Genomic DNA, 14,686 nt, shown 5'->3' with positions numbered 1-14,686 from the left:
AGCGACAACGAGTGTAATGGAAAACGTAGGTCTTAACAACGGTTCTGTGGGGTAGCAGTGTGCGTGCTGACTTGCGGTCCTTTGGCATTGCAGTGGGAAAGGTGTTCTCATGAAGAAGAAGAGGAGCCACAAAGGAGAGCAGGAAGTTCAGATACAATATGAAAAAGCCTTTTTAGCGTCCGGGTACACCAAGAAAAGGCATTTGAGTCGACAAAAGCCATCAAGGCATCAGATGATGAGTCAGCTGGCAGCCAGTCAGTTAAAATAAGCTGAGATCATTTTCACATAAGTAGAAGTTAACTGCGTGTTAGGAATACGATGAAAATTAAGAAACCTAGAATAAAGTGAGATGGGTCCATCGCCAGGAAGTATTTGGGCTGGGTTTCTACCACGAAAAGCAAAACGAAGAGCTACATATATTAACGATCTCCCACTGACTCACATTTTAGCAGAATTCTGAAGAAGTAATTTAAGTGTCTTGACAGATAGAAATAGTTGCAAAGGGAAATAAAACAAAATCCAAGAAGGATCTATCCAAAATCCGAATGATCCGTCATAATGCTGGTTTATGATTTACGCTCAAAAAGATAGCTTGCCTAATGTTTGTCAAAGATCCGGAAAATACATTCGCAAGAAGTCGGTTCAGCGGGGCATCTCCCTGGGAGGTGACCACTCTGCTTCTGTTCGAGCTCTCCGTACGGAGCTTTTAGGCTTCCATTGGATTCTGCGTCCTTTGAAGGCAAGACTTCTGACTCTTTCCTTGGACGCGGTGGTGCGTTGATGGTAAGTGCTCCATGAAGGTTTATCAAGCCAACTGGATGGTTACCGAGCATTTACTGAAAGACCAGGCTCCGTAAAACAGCACAGGCTCTTTGTCGGGAGGAGAGATGCTGTCACAAAGAGTCAGGCAATTCTTCAAGAGCTCTTCAAGCCGTCGGCAGCAGTGAAGAGAAACGCTCTATCATCAGAAGCGCGCTGACAGTGATGTGTGAAAATCACTGTATCCAAGACAGGATCTGATGTTGCTCTATAGCGTTTTAATGGTAAATAGAAAGAGATGTGAGGGAACCGAGGTGGAAACCTGCCTCAGACACAAGCTGAAATCTATTGGAAATGTGAATGCAGATCAAAATACGAATGGATCTGGTTGAGAGTGATGGTCTGAGCAAGGGAGTAGGGAGATAGAGCTCCCTCACACGCCAGGTCTGACCAAGGAAAGAAATGGTGAACTCTCCAGGAGCTGCGAGGAGAAAAATGTGTAAAGAACCAAGGGGAATAAAGGTGAATTAAAAAAATTGTTATAAAGATGCCACATTAAATATTTATTATGATTATTCTAGCTAGGAGGTAGAAAACTCATTCCAGCCAAATTAATCTATAATTCTATTGGGTCATTGCAACAGCCTGAAAGAGATTTTAACAAAAGAGGCGTAGTTATGCACAAATATAGTCCAGATTCTTTTCTATCAATTTAATGTATTGTATTTTTACAGCATTTTATGATTAACAAAGTGTGTGTGTGTTTGTGTGTGTGTGTGTGTGTTTCCAGAGCCACATTCAATCCTCACGATAATACCGTGACAAGGTTACTGTCTCTATTTTACAAGTGAAAAACTGTTGGGACACAGAGAAGAAATGAGCCATACCCCAGGATTCACACACCTGCTTCGTGACAGAACTGGGGTCCAAACTCAGCTTTCTTACTCGACCTTGACCATTCATTTGATGACTCTAAAATTTGGTTCTGATGAATGTGTACTGATCAGGTGAAGCTAGTCATGAAAATAGTGGTTTTGTCGATATTTCCTACAGAAGTATAGTACGGAAAAATACTTTTTTCTCATATCTGGATGATGGAAAATAAATATCCTTTAAATAAAATGACTCAGAACCCAAGAATAGCTTTGATGACCTCATTTAGAGGCACGATACGGAAGGAGGCAGCGTAACATCGTATTTACAAACACAGACTGTGTCACACCGACCTTGGTTCTAGTACCAGGCATCTCTAAACTCACTTTCTTATCTTTCAAATGAACTCCCCAGGAGGCTGTTCTGATATTTAGATGAGACTGAATGTAGAGCTTAGCAGAGTCCCAACACATCATTCAGTAAATATTAGGTAATATTATTGTACCAGTTTTTCAACACTGGCTGGTAGATCATTATAATGACCACTCCTGATGGCCCATGCCCCCTGCATGCATACTCTCGCCGTGTTGAGGTCTGATTTTTTTCTACACCTAATTTGTTGAGGACTTCTTTTTTTAAAAAAAATTTTTTTAAACGTTTATTTATTTTGAGACAGAGAGAGACAGAGCATGAACGGGGGAGGGGCAGAGAGAGAGGGAGACACAGAATCGGAAACAGGCTCCAGGTTCCGAGCCATCAGCCCAGAGCCCGACGCGGGGCTCGAACTCACGGACCGCGAGATCATGACCTGAGCCGAAGTCGGCCGCTTAACCGACTGAGCCACCCAGGCGCCCCGGATGTTTTTTTTTTTTTTAAATCAGGAAAGGATGTTGAGTTTTGTTAAATGCTTTTTCTGCATGGATTGGCATACCCATATTCTTATGTCTTTCATTCTCTTGATGTGTTGATCACATTTATTGATACACAGACATTGAACCATCCTCACAACCCAGGGATGAATCCCACTCGATCATGGTGTGAGATCCTTTAACTGTGCTGTTGAATTTGGTTTGCTCGTATTCTGTTAAATATTTTTGCACCTACTGACGTTGGCCTGTGGTTGTTCCACCACCCGCCCCTGCCACCCCAATAGTCTCCTTATCTCTAAGGGTAATAGTAGGCTTGTAAACTAGTATGGAAGTATTCCCTCCTTTTCAATGTTTTTGGAAAGAGTTTCAGAAGAACTGGTGTGAATTCTTCTTTGAATGTTGGGTAGGATTCACTGTGAAGCCGTCCGATCCTGGACTTTTGTTTGTTGCGAAGTTTTTGATGACTGACTCAATCTCCTTCCTTTTTATTGGTCTCCTCAGATTTTCTGTTTCTTCATGGTTCAGCCTTGGTAGGCTGTGTGTTTCTAGGAATGTATCCATTTCTTCTAGGTTGTCCATTGCCTTGGCATGTAACTGTTCAGAGTCGTCTTTTAGGGTCCTTTGCATTGGTGGCATCAGTCGTCATGTCTCCTTTTTCATTTATAGTTCAATTTACACAAGTCCTCCCTCCTTCCTGTTCTTGGTCAATACAGCTAAAGTTTTGTCCATTTTATTTGTCTTTTCGAGGGACCGATTCTTTGTTTTGTTGATCGTTTCCATTTTTCGTTCCTCTATTTCATATATTTCGGCTCTGATCTTCGCTACGTCCTTCCTTCTGCCAGCGTTGGCCTCAGGCTGTTCTTCCTTTGCCAGTCCCTTGAGGTGTGATGTTAGATTGTGTAAGGTCTTTTTCCTTCCTCCCTTCCTCCCTCCTTCCTTCCTTCCTCATTCCTTCCCTCCTCCCTTCCCTCCTTCCTCCCTTCCTTTCTCCCTTCCTTCCTTCCTTCCTCCCTTCCTTCCTCTCTTCCTTTCTCCCTTCCTTCCTTCCCTTCCCCCTCCCTTCCTCCCTTCCCTCCTCCCTTTCTTCCTCCCTTCCCTCCTTCCTTCCTTCCTTCCTTCCTTCCTTCCTTCTTCCCTTCCTTTCTCCCTTCCTTCCTTCCTCCCTCCCTCCCTCCCTCTCTTTCTTCCTTCCTTCCTCCCTCCCTCCCTCACTTCCTCCCTTCCTTTCTCTCTTCCTTTCTCCCTTCCTTCCTTCTCTCCTTCCCTCCCTCCTCCCTTCCTCCCTTCCCTCCTCCTTTCCCTCCTTCCTTCCCTCATTCCTACCTTCCCTCCTCCCTTCCCTCCTTCCTTCCCTTATTCCTACCTTCCCTCCTCCCTTCCTTTCTCCCTTCCTTCCTTCTTTCCTCCCTTCCTTCCCTCCTTCCTTCCTCCCTTCTTCCTTCCTTTCTTCCTTCCTCCCTCCTCTCTTCCTTCCTTCTTTCCTCCCTCCCTTCCTTCCCTCCTTCCTTCCTTCCTCCCTTCCTTCCTTCCTTCCTCCCTCCCCCATCACCCCCCGCTTTTAAAAGAAATCTCAGAAACGAAATTTCCCATGTGACTCACTCAAAACAACATAAAGGATGTATGCCTCTTCTCCATAGTAGCAAATGTGATGATTAACATAATAAAGTTATTCATCTTGTCACCATCCTCCAGATTAAATAGCCATATGAACACTGAAACAACACTTTTGTGATTAGGTTGATTGGTATTTATGATCTTTAATGAGACATAATACAGTCATTTGTGCAAACCACGAGCATATCCTCAACCCAAGTTGTCATGTGGCCAAATGCAAATTACCCGGGGTGGAGACAGCAGCACAGCAGTGGTCAGATTCACATAGCTGTCAGAAATGTAATGTGTTCATTCATGATTGTTGTTTGCTTCTATTTGGGATTTTTGAATCTATCTCTAAAAATATATATATTTTTACATTTATTCATTTTTTGAGAGACAGAGGGAGAGAGAGAGCGCACAAGTGGGGGAGGGACAGAGAGAGAGCGGGAGACCCAGAATCTGCAGCAGGCTCCAGGCTCCGAGCTGTCAGCACAGAGCCCGATGCGGGGCTCTAACTCACTAACTGTGAGATCATGACCTGAGCCGAAGTCAGACGCTTAACTGACTAAGCCACCTAGGAGCCCCATCTCTAAAAATATTTTAAAAACTTTTTTTATTTTTTTAAGTTTATTTTGAGAGAGAGAGAGAGAGAGAGAGAGAGAAAGCAGGGGAGGGGCAGTGAGAGAGAGGGAGAGAGAGAATCTTAAGCAGGTTCCATGTCAGTGCAGAACCTGATGTAGAGCTCAATCCCACAAACTGGGAGATCACGACCTGAGCAGAAAATCAAGAGTCAGATGGTCAACCAACCGAGCCATCCAGATCCCCCTGAAAACTGCTTTTCAATTAAGCTTTTTATTTTGAGATAATCGTAGCTTGACATGCACATGTGATCAATAATACAGAGATTTCATATACCCTTTACATAGATTCCTTCAGCCAAAACATTGACAAAACCATAATACAATATCACGAGCAGTGAGCTGACATTAACATGAACCACTGACCTTGTTCAGATTTTCCCCATTTTTACCTGTCCTCTTTCGGTACGTGTGTGTTTAGTTCCATGACATTTTGTCGCATGTGTAGGTCTGTGTATCCACCAGCACAGTCAAGATCTAGACCACCGACTAGGGCAACTTGTGCTGTAATTTTACAGACAGAGGAGACACTTTACAGGGGAGAAGTGGTCTCTCCCCCAGCCCTCTCCCATATTTAGCCCCTGGAAACTGCTAATCTGTGTTTCATTTCGAGTACATTATGTACAAGTGGCGTCAGGCAGTGTGTAACCTTTGGAATTGGCTTTTTTTTCACTCAGCATAATTTTCTGGAGAGTCATTCAAGTTGTTGTGTGTATCGACGGTTCGTTTCTTTTTATTGCTGAAGACTGTTCCATGATATGCGTACCTGAGTTTTGTTTAACTGTTTTACTCACTGAAGGACATTTGGGTTGTTTCCAGTTTGGGGATATTATGAACAAAGCTGATATAAACATTTGTGTATGCTTTTTTAAACATAGTTTTATTTTCCTGGGACCAATGCCCCTAAAGTGTAACTGTGGAATCTTACCCTAGTTACCTGCGTAGTTTTATTGAGAAACTGCCAAACCGTTTTCCAGAGTGACTACCATGTTCCATTCCTACCAGAATGTGTGAGGGATCCATGCCAGTGTTCGATGTTGTCACTGTTTTTGTAAACCCTTCTGATAGGTGTGCCGTGCAGTGATATCTCATTGTGGTTTTAATATGCGTTTTCCTAATAGATAATGAATCCTTTTCTGTAGTCAATTGCCATCTGCTTATCCTCTTTAGTAAAACGACTATTGGTATCTTTTCTTATTTCCTAATTGGATCGTTTGTTTCTGAGAGTTCTTTATATATTCTAGGTACTTGTCCTTTTTAGATATGTGGTCTGAAAATATCATCTCCCAGTCTATAGCTTATTCTTTTATCCTCTTAATAAGATCTTTTGCAGAGCAAAAGTCTCTGATTTTGTTGAAATTAATTCATCAATTTTTCCTTTTATGGACATGCTTGTGTTTTGGTGCTAAGTCTGAGAACTCAGGGCCTACTCCAAGTCCCATAGATTTTTTTTCCTACTTTTTCCCTAATGCTTTTTTTTATTATTTTACATCTACATTTAAGTCTGTGACCCACTTTGAGTTAATTGTATAAAGTTGACCTTTCGTTTTGTTTTGTTTTTTGCTCTTGGACATCCAATTGTTCTCGCACCATCTGTTGAAAAGCTATCTTTCCTTCATTGTATTGGTTTGCACCTCCATGCAAAATATACCTATCAATATGCTATGTCTATGTAGGGCTATTTCTGGGTTCATTAATTATCAATTATATCATGTGCACATTGAAGTTATTTTATTTCTTCTTTTCCTGTATGTATCCATTTTATTTTATTTTTTCTTGCTCTAGTGGTGGTCAAAATGTTCAATACTGTGTTGAATCAAGAATGGTGAGAGTGGGTCTTGTACCTGATATTAGGAACTAATATGCAGTATTTCGTTAAGTAAAATGTTAGCTGTAGGTAGATTTAGTTGCTTTTTACCAAACTGCAATACTTCTCAATTCCTAACTTAATGAGAGTTTTTTTTTAAATTATGAATGGATATTAGATTTTATCAAATATTTTGTGTATGTCAATTGGTATGATGTGATTTTTCTTTATAATCTAATGATATGGTGAATTATATTGATGGATTTCTAAATGTTGAATGAGCTTCCCATACCTGGAAAAACCCCACTTGGTCATGGTGCATATTATTTTTGAACATTGTTGGATTTGATTTTCTAATAGGTTTTTGTCTCTTATTTCAGGAGAGATACTGGTCAGTTGATTTCTTTTTTTGTACTGTCTTTGTCTGGTTTTGGTATCAAGTTCTACCAAACTTGTTTTATACAAGTGGGCTGTTAAGACTTTCCTCCTATTTGTTTACTGGGAAAGATTGAGTAAGTTTGCTGTAAATTCTTATTTAAGTGTTTGGTAGATGTCTACAGTGAGGCCACTTGGGCTTGGGGTTTGGTGAGAGTATTATAATTACAAATTGATTTTTTTAACTGTTATGGGGCTACGCTGATTGTCTATTTGACTGTGTTTGAGGTTCAGTAGTCTGTGATTATTGAGGAATTGGTCCTTTCTTATTAGTTGTCAAATGTCTGAGTGTAAAGTTTTTTGTAATATTTTCTTATCCTTTCAATGGCTACAGGATCTGTTGTGATGTCCTGTGTTTTATTCCTGATGTTAATAATTTGTGTCTTCCCTCTTGAGATTATTGTCTGTCTTGATAAAGTTTTCTCAATTTTATTTATTTATTTTCAAAGAACCAGACTTTGGTGCCATTGGCTTTATTGTTTTTCTATCTCAGTTTCAGTGATTTCTGTTTCTTTTCCCCCTTCTTTGTACTTGCTTTAGGTTTTTCTTCTTCTTTCTTATTTTTTTGTTCTTTGTTTTTCAGACTTTTAACTTTGAATTAGGCTACAGAAACCATTTGCTTTACCTGTTCCCAGGGGGGTAAATGGTGGCTGCTTTTCCCATTAGAAACTTAACCACTTAGTTCAGTGATCGAGCAGAGTTGCTGATTCCAGTCAGTTGGATCCAAAGTTGCAGAATGGCCAGCATCTGTAGTAGCACTAATAATACATTTTTAATTAATCATTTGAAGATATAACTGTAATGTGTAAAGTTTTGAATTTATGGACTTAAGGTTATTCTTCAGCAGGTTAATTAAACTTAATATTTCATACTCAAACTAGAGTATCATTAGGAAATGTGTGAATTTTATCAATTACAGCTTATTTTCTTCCAATAGAGAACTAACTTGAGTTGAAAAGCAATGTGAAGATCTGCCTCAAACATTCTAGTATCTTCTTTGCCTTTTTCTATGTCCTCAAACTAATTTTGATGGAATTAATCTGTGAATAGAATGCATATCTTAATTTGAAAAGAAATAGTCAGCAATCTATTAGTAACTGTGGTGTTTTTCTCCCATTATTATAACCCAGAGTCTTGCAATGAAAACAACCATTGCTATAAATAGCATACTTTAAAGCATATGGAATTATTTCCTTAATGAAACATTTTAAAAAATGATTTATCTGAATTCCTGACTCCACTCAGACCTTGCTGAGAAATGTGATCTTTTAAGGCCATGAGTACTTGGATTATCTTGGAGTGACACTAGCGGGTGGCTAGATTTGATTAATTCCTCCAATGCAGAAATAACTGTACCAAAAAACCATATGAAGATATGACAGGTTTGCCCTTTGAGAATATTCTTTGTCCATTCTGTTATTAATTTACTCACTTGTATTTTTATTTCATAAATAAAGGAATTATCATGTAGGGAAAAAAGCAGTTTATAAACAGACATTTAATGGACTTTACCTATTAAGCTGAAAGTCATAATAGATTAAAACTGGGTATTTAAAAATCGTGTTACAATGGGATATAAATATTTTATTTCATTTAGATATCTCTCTCGTAATCACTTTTCGAGGCTTGAACAACTTTTTTTTTTTCTTTTTGACAATTTCACAAGGAACATAATGAGCGAACTTTGCCAAATCTGCAGTTTTGTAAACGCATCCGAAGCAAATTATACCAACTGCTGCAGAGCACAAGCAAGAGCCCTTCAGTGCTTCCCTTTACGACTCGGACGGCCTGCTCAATGGGCTGTGGTTTCCTTGCCATTTGTCCTGCTCGGAGATGCAAATACGAACGTATGCGTGTATTGCTGTGTACATGCACCACTTTTAGAGCATGCCAAATTTAATACTAGTCAGACAAAAGTACTAGTAACCGCTGGTAAAAGGAAAACAATCTTAAAAACGTGGACTTCAAAGCTTAAAGGGAAAGAGAAGCCACTGAGAGAAGTATCCATGTTTATGAGCGCCCCATAATCTTGACGCAAGATGAGTCAACAAAGGCGGGAAAGGAGCTCTTGGTTTTATGGCGGGCCTGGGAAAAGGAATCTTTTCCTAACCTCTAGGAAAGATTTTTCTGCCTAAGCCAACAACATCATTACGAGAGCGATGGTAAAGTCACCAACAGGTTTCCGGGGCCTCACGGCATAAGTGCCAAGTGATGTGATCTAATTTGACCCGATTCAGCAGTAATCTCCTGAACAGCTCTCTCTTCAAGGTCCACCTTAACTGCTTGGTGTTTGCTAACCCCACGCGTGTGTTGTTCAGCTCCACGATCAAGGTTATTCTAGTGCTCCCACCTCTCTCGGTCTGGAGTGACTACACTTCAGATGAAGCCGCGTTTCCTGAAACCCTAATGTTGATGAGAGATGCGTGAGAACAGAAGGCAGAATCTGGGCACCGGCTAAGGATCTACTGTTCTTGGGGACACTGAGCCATTCCCAAATAGATGTCCCCCCGGGTGCCAAAGTTCTGGTCCACAGATGCAGGAAGACCGCCTGTTTTTCTGCGGGTGTCCTGATGGGTCACAGCCCGCAAGAGGCTAAGACAGCGTCACTGCGGGGTGGGTCTTTCCCTGCGGTTCCTTTTACTCAGACTACACCGGCTTGCTCTCTCCCCCGCCTTCCCTTCAGTGTCGGCTCATTCACAGGAGGGCAGGCAGATGATTTTGGTGGCAGGGATTGTGTTTATCTTTCCTTTCCTGTCCCTGTTCTTCCTCATCACCTGCCAACACCCCTGTTTGCAGCAGAGTTCTCTGCACCTCCTGTGCCCATGATCACCAGGTAAGTGTTGGTTAACATCAACATCTACAGTATGGTTGAGAAAGGTCTGGATTTTCAATAAATACAAGACGGCTAATTAACTCGGATCTAGAAACTACCAATAAGATTGTGAGGCAACTCAAGACCCATGGTAGAACTCCAAAGTGTGTGTGTGTATGCATTTATTTTGCATATATATATTCATTATACAATATTATATAGTTGTACCATAGAGCACAGTTATTATACATATCATATGGATTATGCATATGAAACAGGGGACACATCCATTGCGGGAAGCATGTGACCCCAGGTGCTATCAACCCGCGGTTTCCTAAGTGGAGAGTTTGACTGAGAACCAAGGCAACCGGCAGTCCCAACAGAAGCTCCTTCATTTTCCCAGAAGATCTGAGAATCTTGAAAAAACACCTGAACCAAATGAAGACATTCCATGGAACATTTTGGAACACGAATGTTCAAAACTTCTGAAGCTGAGATAGATTCCGTGTGTATGGGAGGTTTCTCAGGGAATCACACGGATGCCCAGTGCCACTGAGGCTTCGTCAGTGGTTGTGCTGAATCCCTAAGCATCTAGAAAAAGAGCACTCAAAAGAAATGGACCCCGATTGCCCCTCAAGGCCCTCTGGGACCCCTCAAAATGCAGGCAGCACGGTTTAGTTTAGTTGGTGCAAAGATGCAAGGCGGCACGGGACTAAGTCATACAGTGATTCCTCGTGACCGTTTCGTTTCAACTCATTTCCTACTAATCCTTTCAGCTCATAAAAGTTTTAGAGGATGCTAAAATATACTTTGACATGTAAAAAATGTAAAATGTTAAAATACAATTCACATACATAACAGCACCCAAATTGTATGTATACAACTTACTAAATTCTCACAAAGTAAATACACTTGTATAAACAGATCAAAAACTAGGACAGTCCCGGACCCCAGAGCCCCCCCCCCCCCGCCCCCCGCCCTTTCCCTTCCCTTGATGACCAGCCCTGGAGAGGACATCACTGTCCTGCTCCCCCAGGCCCGGGCAGGTGTGCTTGCACAAGGCTGTCATATAGATGGAACCAGAACACCTGCACGTTTCGTGTGTGAGGTTCCTGGAGGCAGCCACGTGACATTTGTTAAACAGACGTTGCTTCCAAAACTAGCAGAGAAGTAGGCGTGTAGAAGGAGTTATCTACTGTGGAACTTGTTGCCATCAGCAGGATATCTCCTCGCCACTGTGGGGAAGCAAGAACCAGCGTCCTCCACACCCCGCGGCCGACCCCCCAGATGGCTGGGGGAGCTCGTCCTCATCAGGAGCAGGCATTTCTTGGTGGCGGGCCTGCATCCCAGCTGCTGGGAGGGGAAGGCATGTCTGTCCCGCTGTGGAACCCCGTGCACCTGGTCTGGAAAGTTTTTATTGTGACGTGCGCGCCTTTTCCGTGAGCGTGAGGAATAGATTGGCCCTGATTTCACTCTTACAGGTTGATTATCCTGTACCAATGACGATCTCACACAGTGTATTTCCCTCTTTGTGCCTGAAGGAGATTCTTTTGGAAGCTTAAATTTACCTGTTTTGTTTTGTTTTTTTTTTTTTTGTGGTCATTCCTATTCGATGAGTTTGTTCAGAACTAAATGAAACGTGCTAATTGCCTGGAAAAGAAAACAAATGAACCCAAATATCAGCTTTAACCCCTTGTTCATTGCCAAGGTTATTCTAGCATTTCTGTCTCTCTCAGTCTGGAATGACCGTATTTAAGATGAAGCCCTGTTTCCTAAAATCCTAATGCTGATGGTATCTTCCCGTAGATATAGAGCATTCACAGTGAGTTCTCCAGACGTTTGCCAACCCAGTGTTTTATTTTCCCTTTTCGGTGCGATTCCCTTATCTGGGACCTCTGCTGAGGTTATCAGCCAGCTGGGCAGGACTTAGTAAGATCCTTTTTGGCCTTGAGAAAAGGTGCAGGGACTATCTATTCTGGCGCTCGAGTATAAGAAAGCGAAATGCTTTAGGTTGGCCCAAAATGTCTGAGAAAGCCTTGGGATGTTTCATAGGTGTGAATAACGAAGCTGTTCCTATTGTGTCATTCCATTCCTTTTTTAACATCGGTATTCCTTAACATAACTCTCCAGAAGTACGTATCAACGATCCGTGCATATTAATCACAAACTATGGCAAATTAATAGAGTATTTCATAATTCTGCAGACATCCGTAACTCTTTTCTGACAGTTGGCTGGAGATCTCCTGGGGTATTAGTTTTCCTTCGTAGCAGATATATGATGCTTTTCTGCCAACACAACAATACCAGATAAAGCCTCTGTATATGTGGCTGTTTGTTTGCCTTCTCAGATTTAAAAAACAGCAGCAACAACAACAACAACAAGAAGCAATTGTGTGCTAGAACAAAATATTTTATGTGATGTCGTGGCATCTTCTTTCCAGAAAATCTTTAAAGATAGGTTAGCTTCTCTATGTCTTTATTGGTTTTTGTGAAGTTGTACGAACACGCATTATGCCGTATCGTGGCGATCGCTCGTTGAACCCAGAGTTAGAATTTTTCAGTATTTATCAGGTACGTTTTGTTAAACACCTTAGTCATGCCGGAGGTGTGTCAATTGAACATCACTTATTTCTTATTTCCCCGATATGAAGCTGTCACTTTCGAATAATTTCAAAATTCTCTTGAGCCGGATGGAAGTCCCTGCCTGAAACACTCTCACGCGAAAACCAAGTGGTTCCACAGGTTAACCAGTAACATTAACAAACTGAGCAAATATTCCATTCTTTCTTCCTGAAATCATTTTCTTTGAACTTTGAGTCTTTTACAATTAGTAAAACTATTTATCTCTTAATTCTTTCTCTTCCTTTCTTTCTTTCTTTCTTTCTTTCTTTCTTTCTTTCTTTCTTTCTTCTTTTGTTCCTTCCTGCTTTCTGCTTACTTTTCTTTTACCAGACTACTAGAATAAAAAGAATGCAGCAGAGAATAGTTGGAATTTATTTCAGGTTTGTGATTTCATTAAAATTGAAACATCCATATCGCTCCTCTTCAAAATTCTTTTCATGGACTTTTTCCTCCATGTGATTCATTGTATCATGGTCTAGTGGGAGCTTTACTTTTCTGGAGGACATTGAGTTGAGATGGTTGGGGGTGGTTGACCCGTGAAGGTGACAGAGATCACCTCACATGGGAAGATGGCGGGTGACGGAACTGACAGGAACAGCTGCATTCCTGACATCAGAAGAAGTGATTAAGTCCATAATCAGATGGCTTATTCATATGTCTTATTAAGTACACATATGTGACAGTATATGCCCAGCATAAGCCTCAGGTCTTTAAATTATTAATTCGTTCATCTTCATAGTTTCTTATCATTGCTGTGCATCAGATGAACTGGGCCCAGAATGGTTAAGCAGCGGACCACGGTCCCATGCCTGTCAGCGCTGGGGGCGGACTAGAACACACGGGGCTACAGAATCCAGAGTTTAGATGCCATGCTATGTTTCCTGACCTATCTTCACTAACATGGGGAGCGGTCATCTTTCTTAGGTCAGTGGACTCGATCATAGCTACACCCGTGTTCCTGCCCCGTACCAAAAGAAAGAGAAAACCCATACGGGGTGTCATGGGAGAAGATGTCGCTGGCTTGGCAACACATATTTATAAGGCAAGGGGAGGCATTCTGAATGAAAATCTTCTTTTCTTATTTGCAACTGGAAAAGGTTTTCAAAGAACTTCTCGATCTTTCAAAGTGCTTTCAGTGCTTTTCAGCAGGCACTGAAAGTAGGAATAATGGAACTGATAAAATGATGTTGATTGCATTAATGCTGCCTCTCAGTGCTGGTCTCCAGTAACAGGGAAGAGCCTTAACTAATACTGCCGAGGAGAGGAAAAGACACGAGGAGACCAGAATTCATTATATGATAGACTTCATCTACACCCGGGATCCTTTTTCTTGAAAAAAATGCTACCTTTTCTCTTCCTTTGTGAATGGAATCAATAGGAAAATATATTGAAATAGTCACATACATCATTTCACTTTTTTCTGATAAAAGATTCAACAAAGTTATAGCTACCCAAAGTTATAATTTTTCCCCATGGTTTTGAGTTCAGAGAAACTTTGCTCAGATATTACTGATTTTCTGGTACGTGTGAGGAGAATACGTTAGATAGTTAAATGTGATTTCCGAGATCGTGAAATGCTTGAAACCGTGGAGTTGTCCTCATTTAATATTCTGAGTTGAGGATTGGCACCCAGTTGGAAGCCAGTTTTCCAATAAGCTATATAAAGGGGGAGTGAGGAAGGGGGGTACAGGAAGACAGAATGTCCTTCATCAGGACTTTGCCTGTTACAGCCAACATTAATATTTTTAAGCTGCTACAAGTATGTCTTAGTCAGCTTGAGCTGCCATAACAGAGCAGCACAGACTGGGTGGTTTATAAAGAGCATGAATGTATTTCTCATGATTCTAGAGGCTGAAGTCTGGGATGAGGAAGCCAACACGGTCAGGTTCTGATGAGAGCCCTCTTCCTGGTCCACAGATGGCCGCCATCTTGTTATAGCCTCCCATGGTGGAGGGAGAGAGGAAAAAAGAAGGAAAGTTCTCTCCCTAATGTCTCTTATTAGGGCACTAATCCCATTATGTGAGCTACACCCTCATGACCGCCTCACCTCCCAAAGGCTCCACTTCCTAACACTATCACGTCCGTGTGTTAACGCTTCAACATAACAGTTTAGGCGGGGACCCAAGCATTCGCTCCATAGCAAAGCATGTATGGAAACCTTCAAAAAATTTTCTTATACTGTGTGCTTTCAGTGCATCCTGGCCAAGATACAATTTGTTTCTTATGTTAAGGAACATTCCTGGTATTTCTGACTTCCATATCTTTGGAATTTCTG

The sequence above is a fragment of the Acinonyx jubatus genome, chromosome B4, assembly GCF_027475565.1.
Source record: "Acinonyx jubatus isolate Ajub_Pintada_27869175 chromosome B4, VMU_Ajub_asm_v1.0, whole genome shotgun sequence".
Taxonomy (NCBI): domain Eukaryota; kingdom Metazoa; phylum Chordata; class Mammalia; order Carnivora; family Felidae; genus Acinonyx; species Acinonyx jubatus.
The sequence above is the reverse complement of the archived record's forward strand: the minus strand, read 5'-3'. Positions refer to the sequence as shown.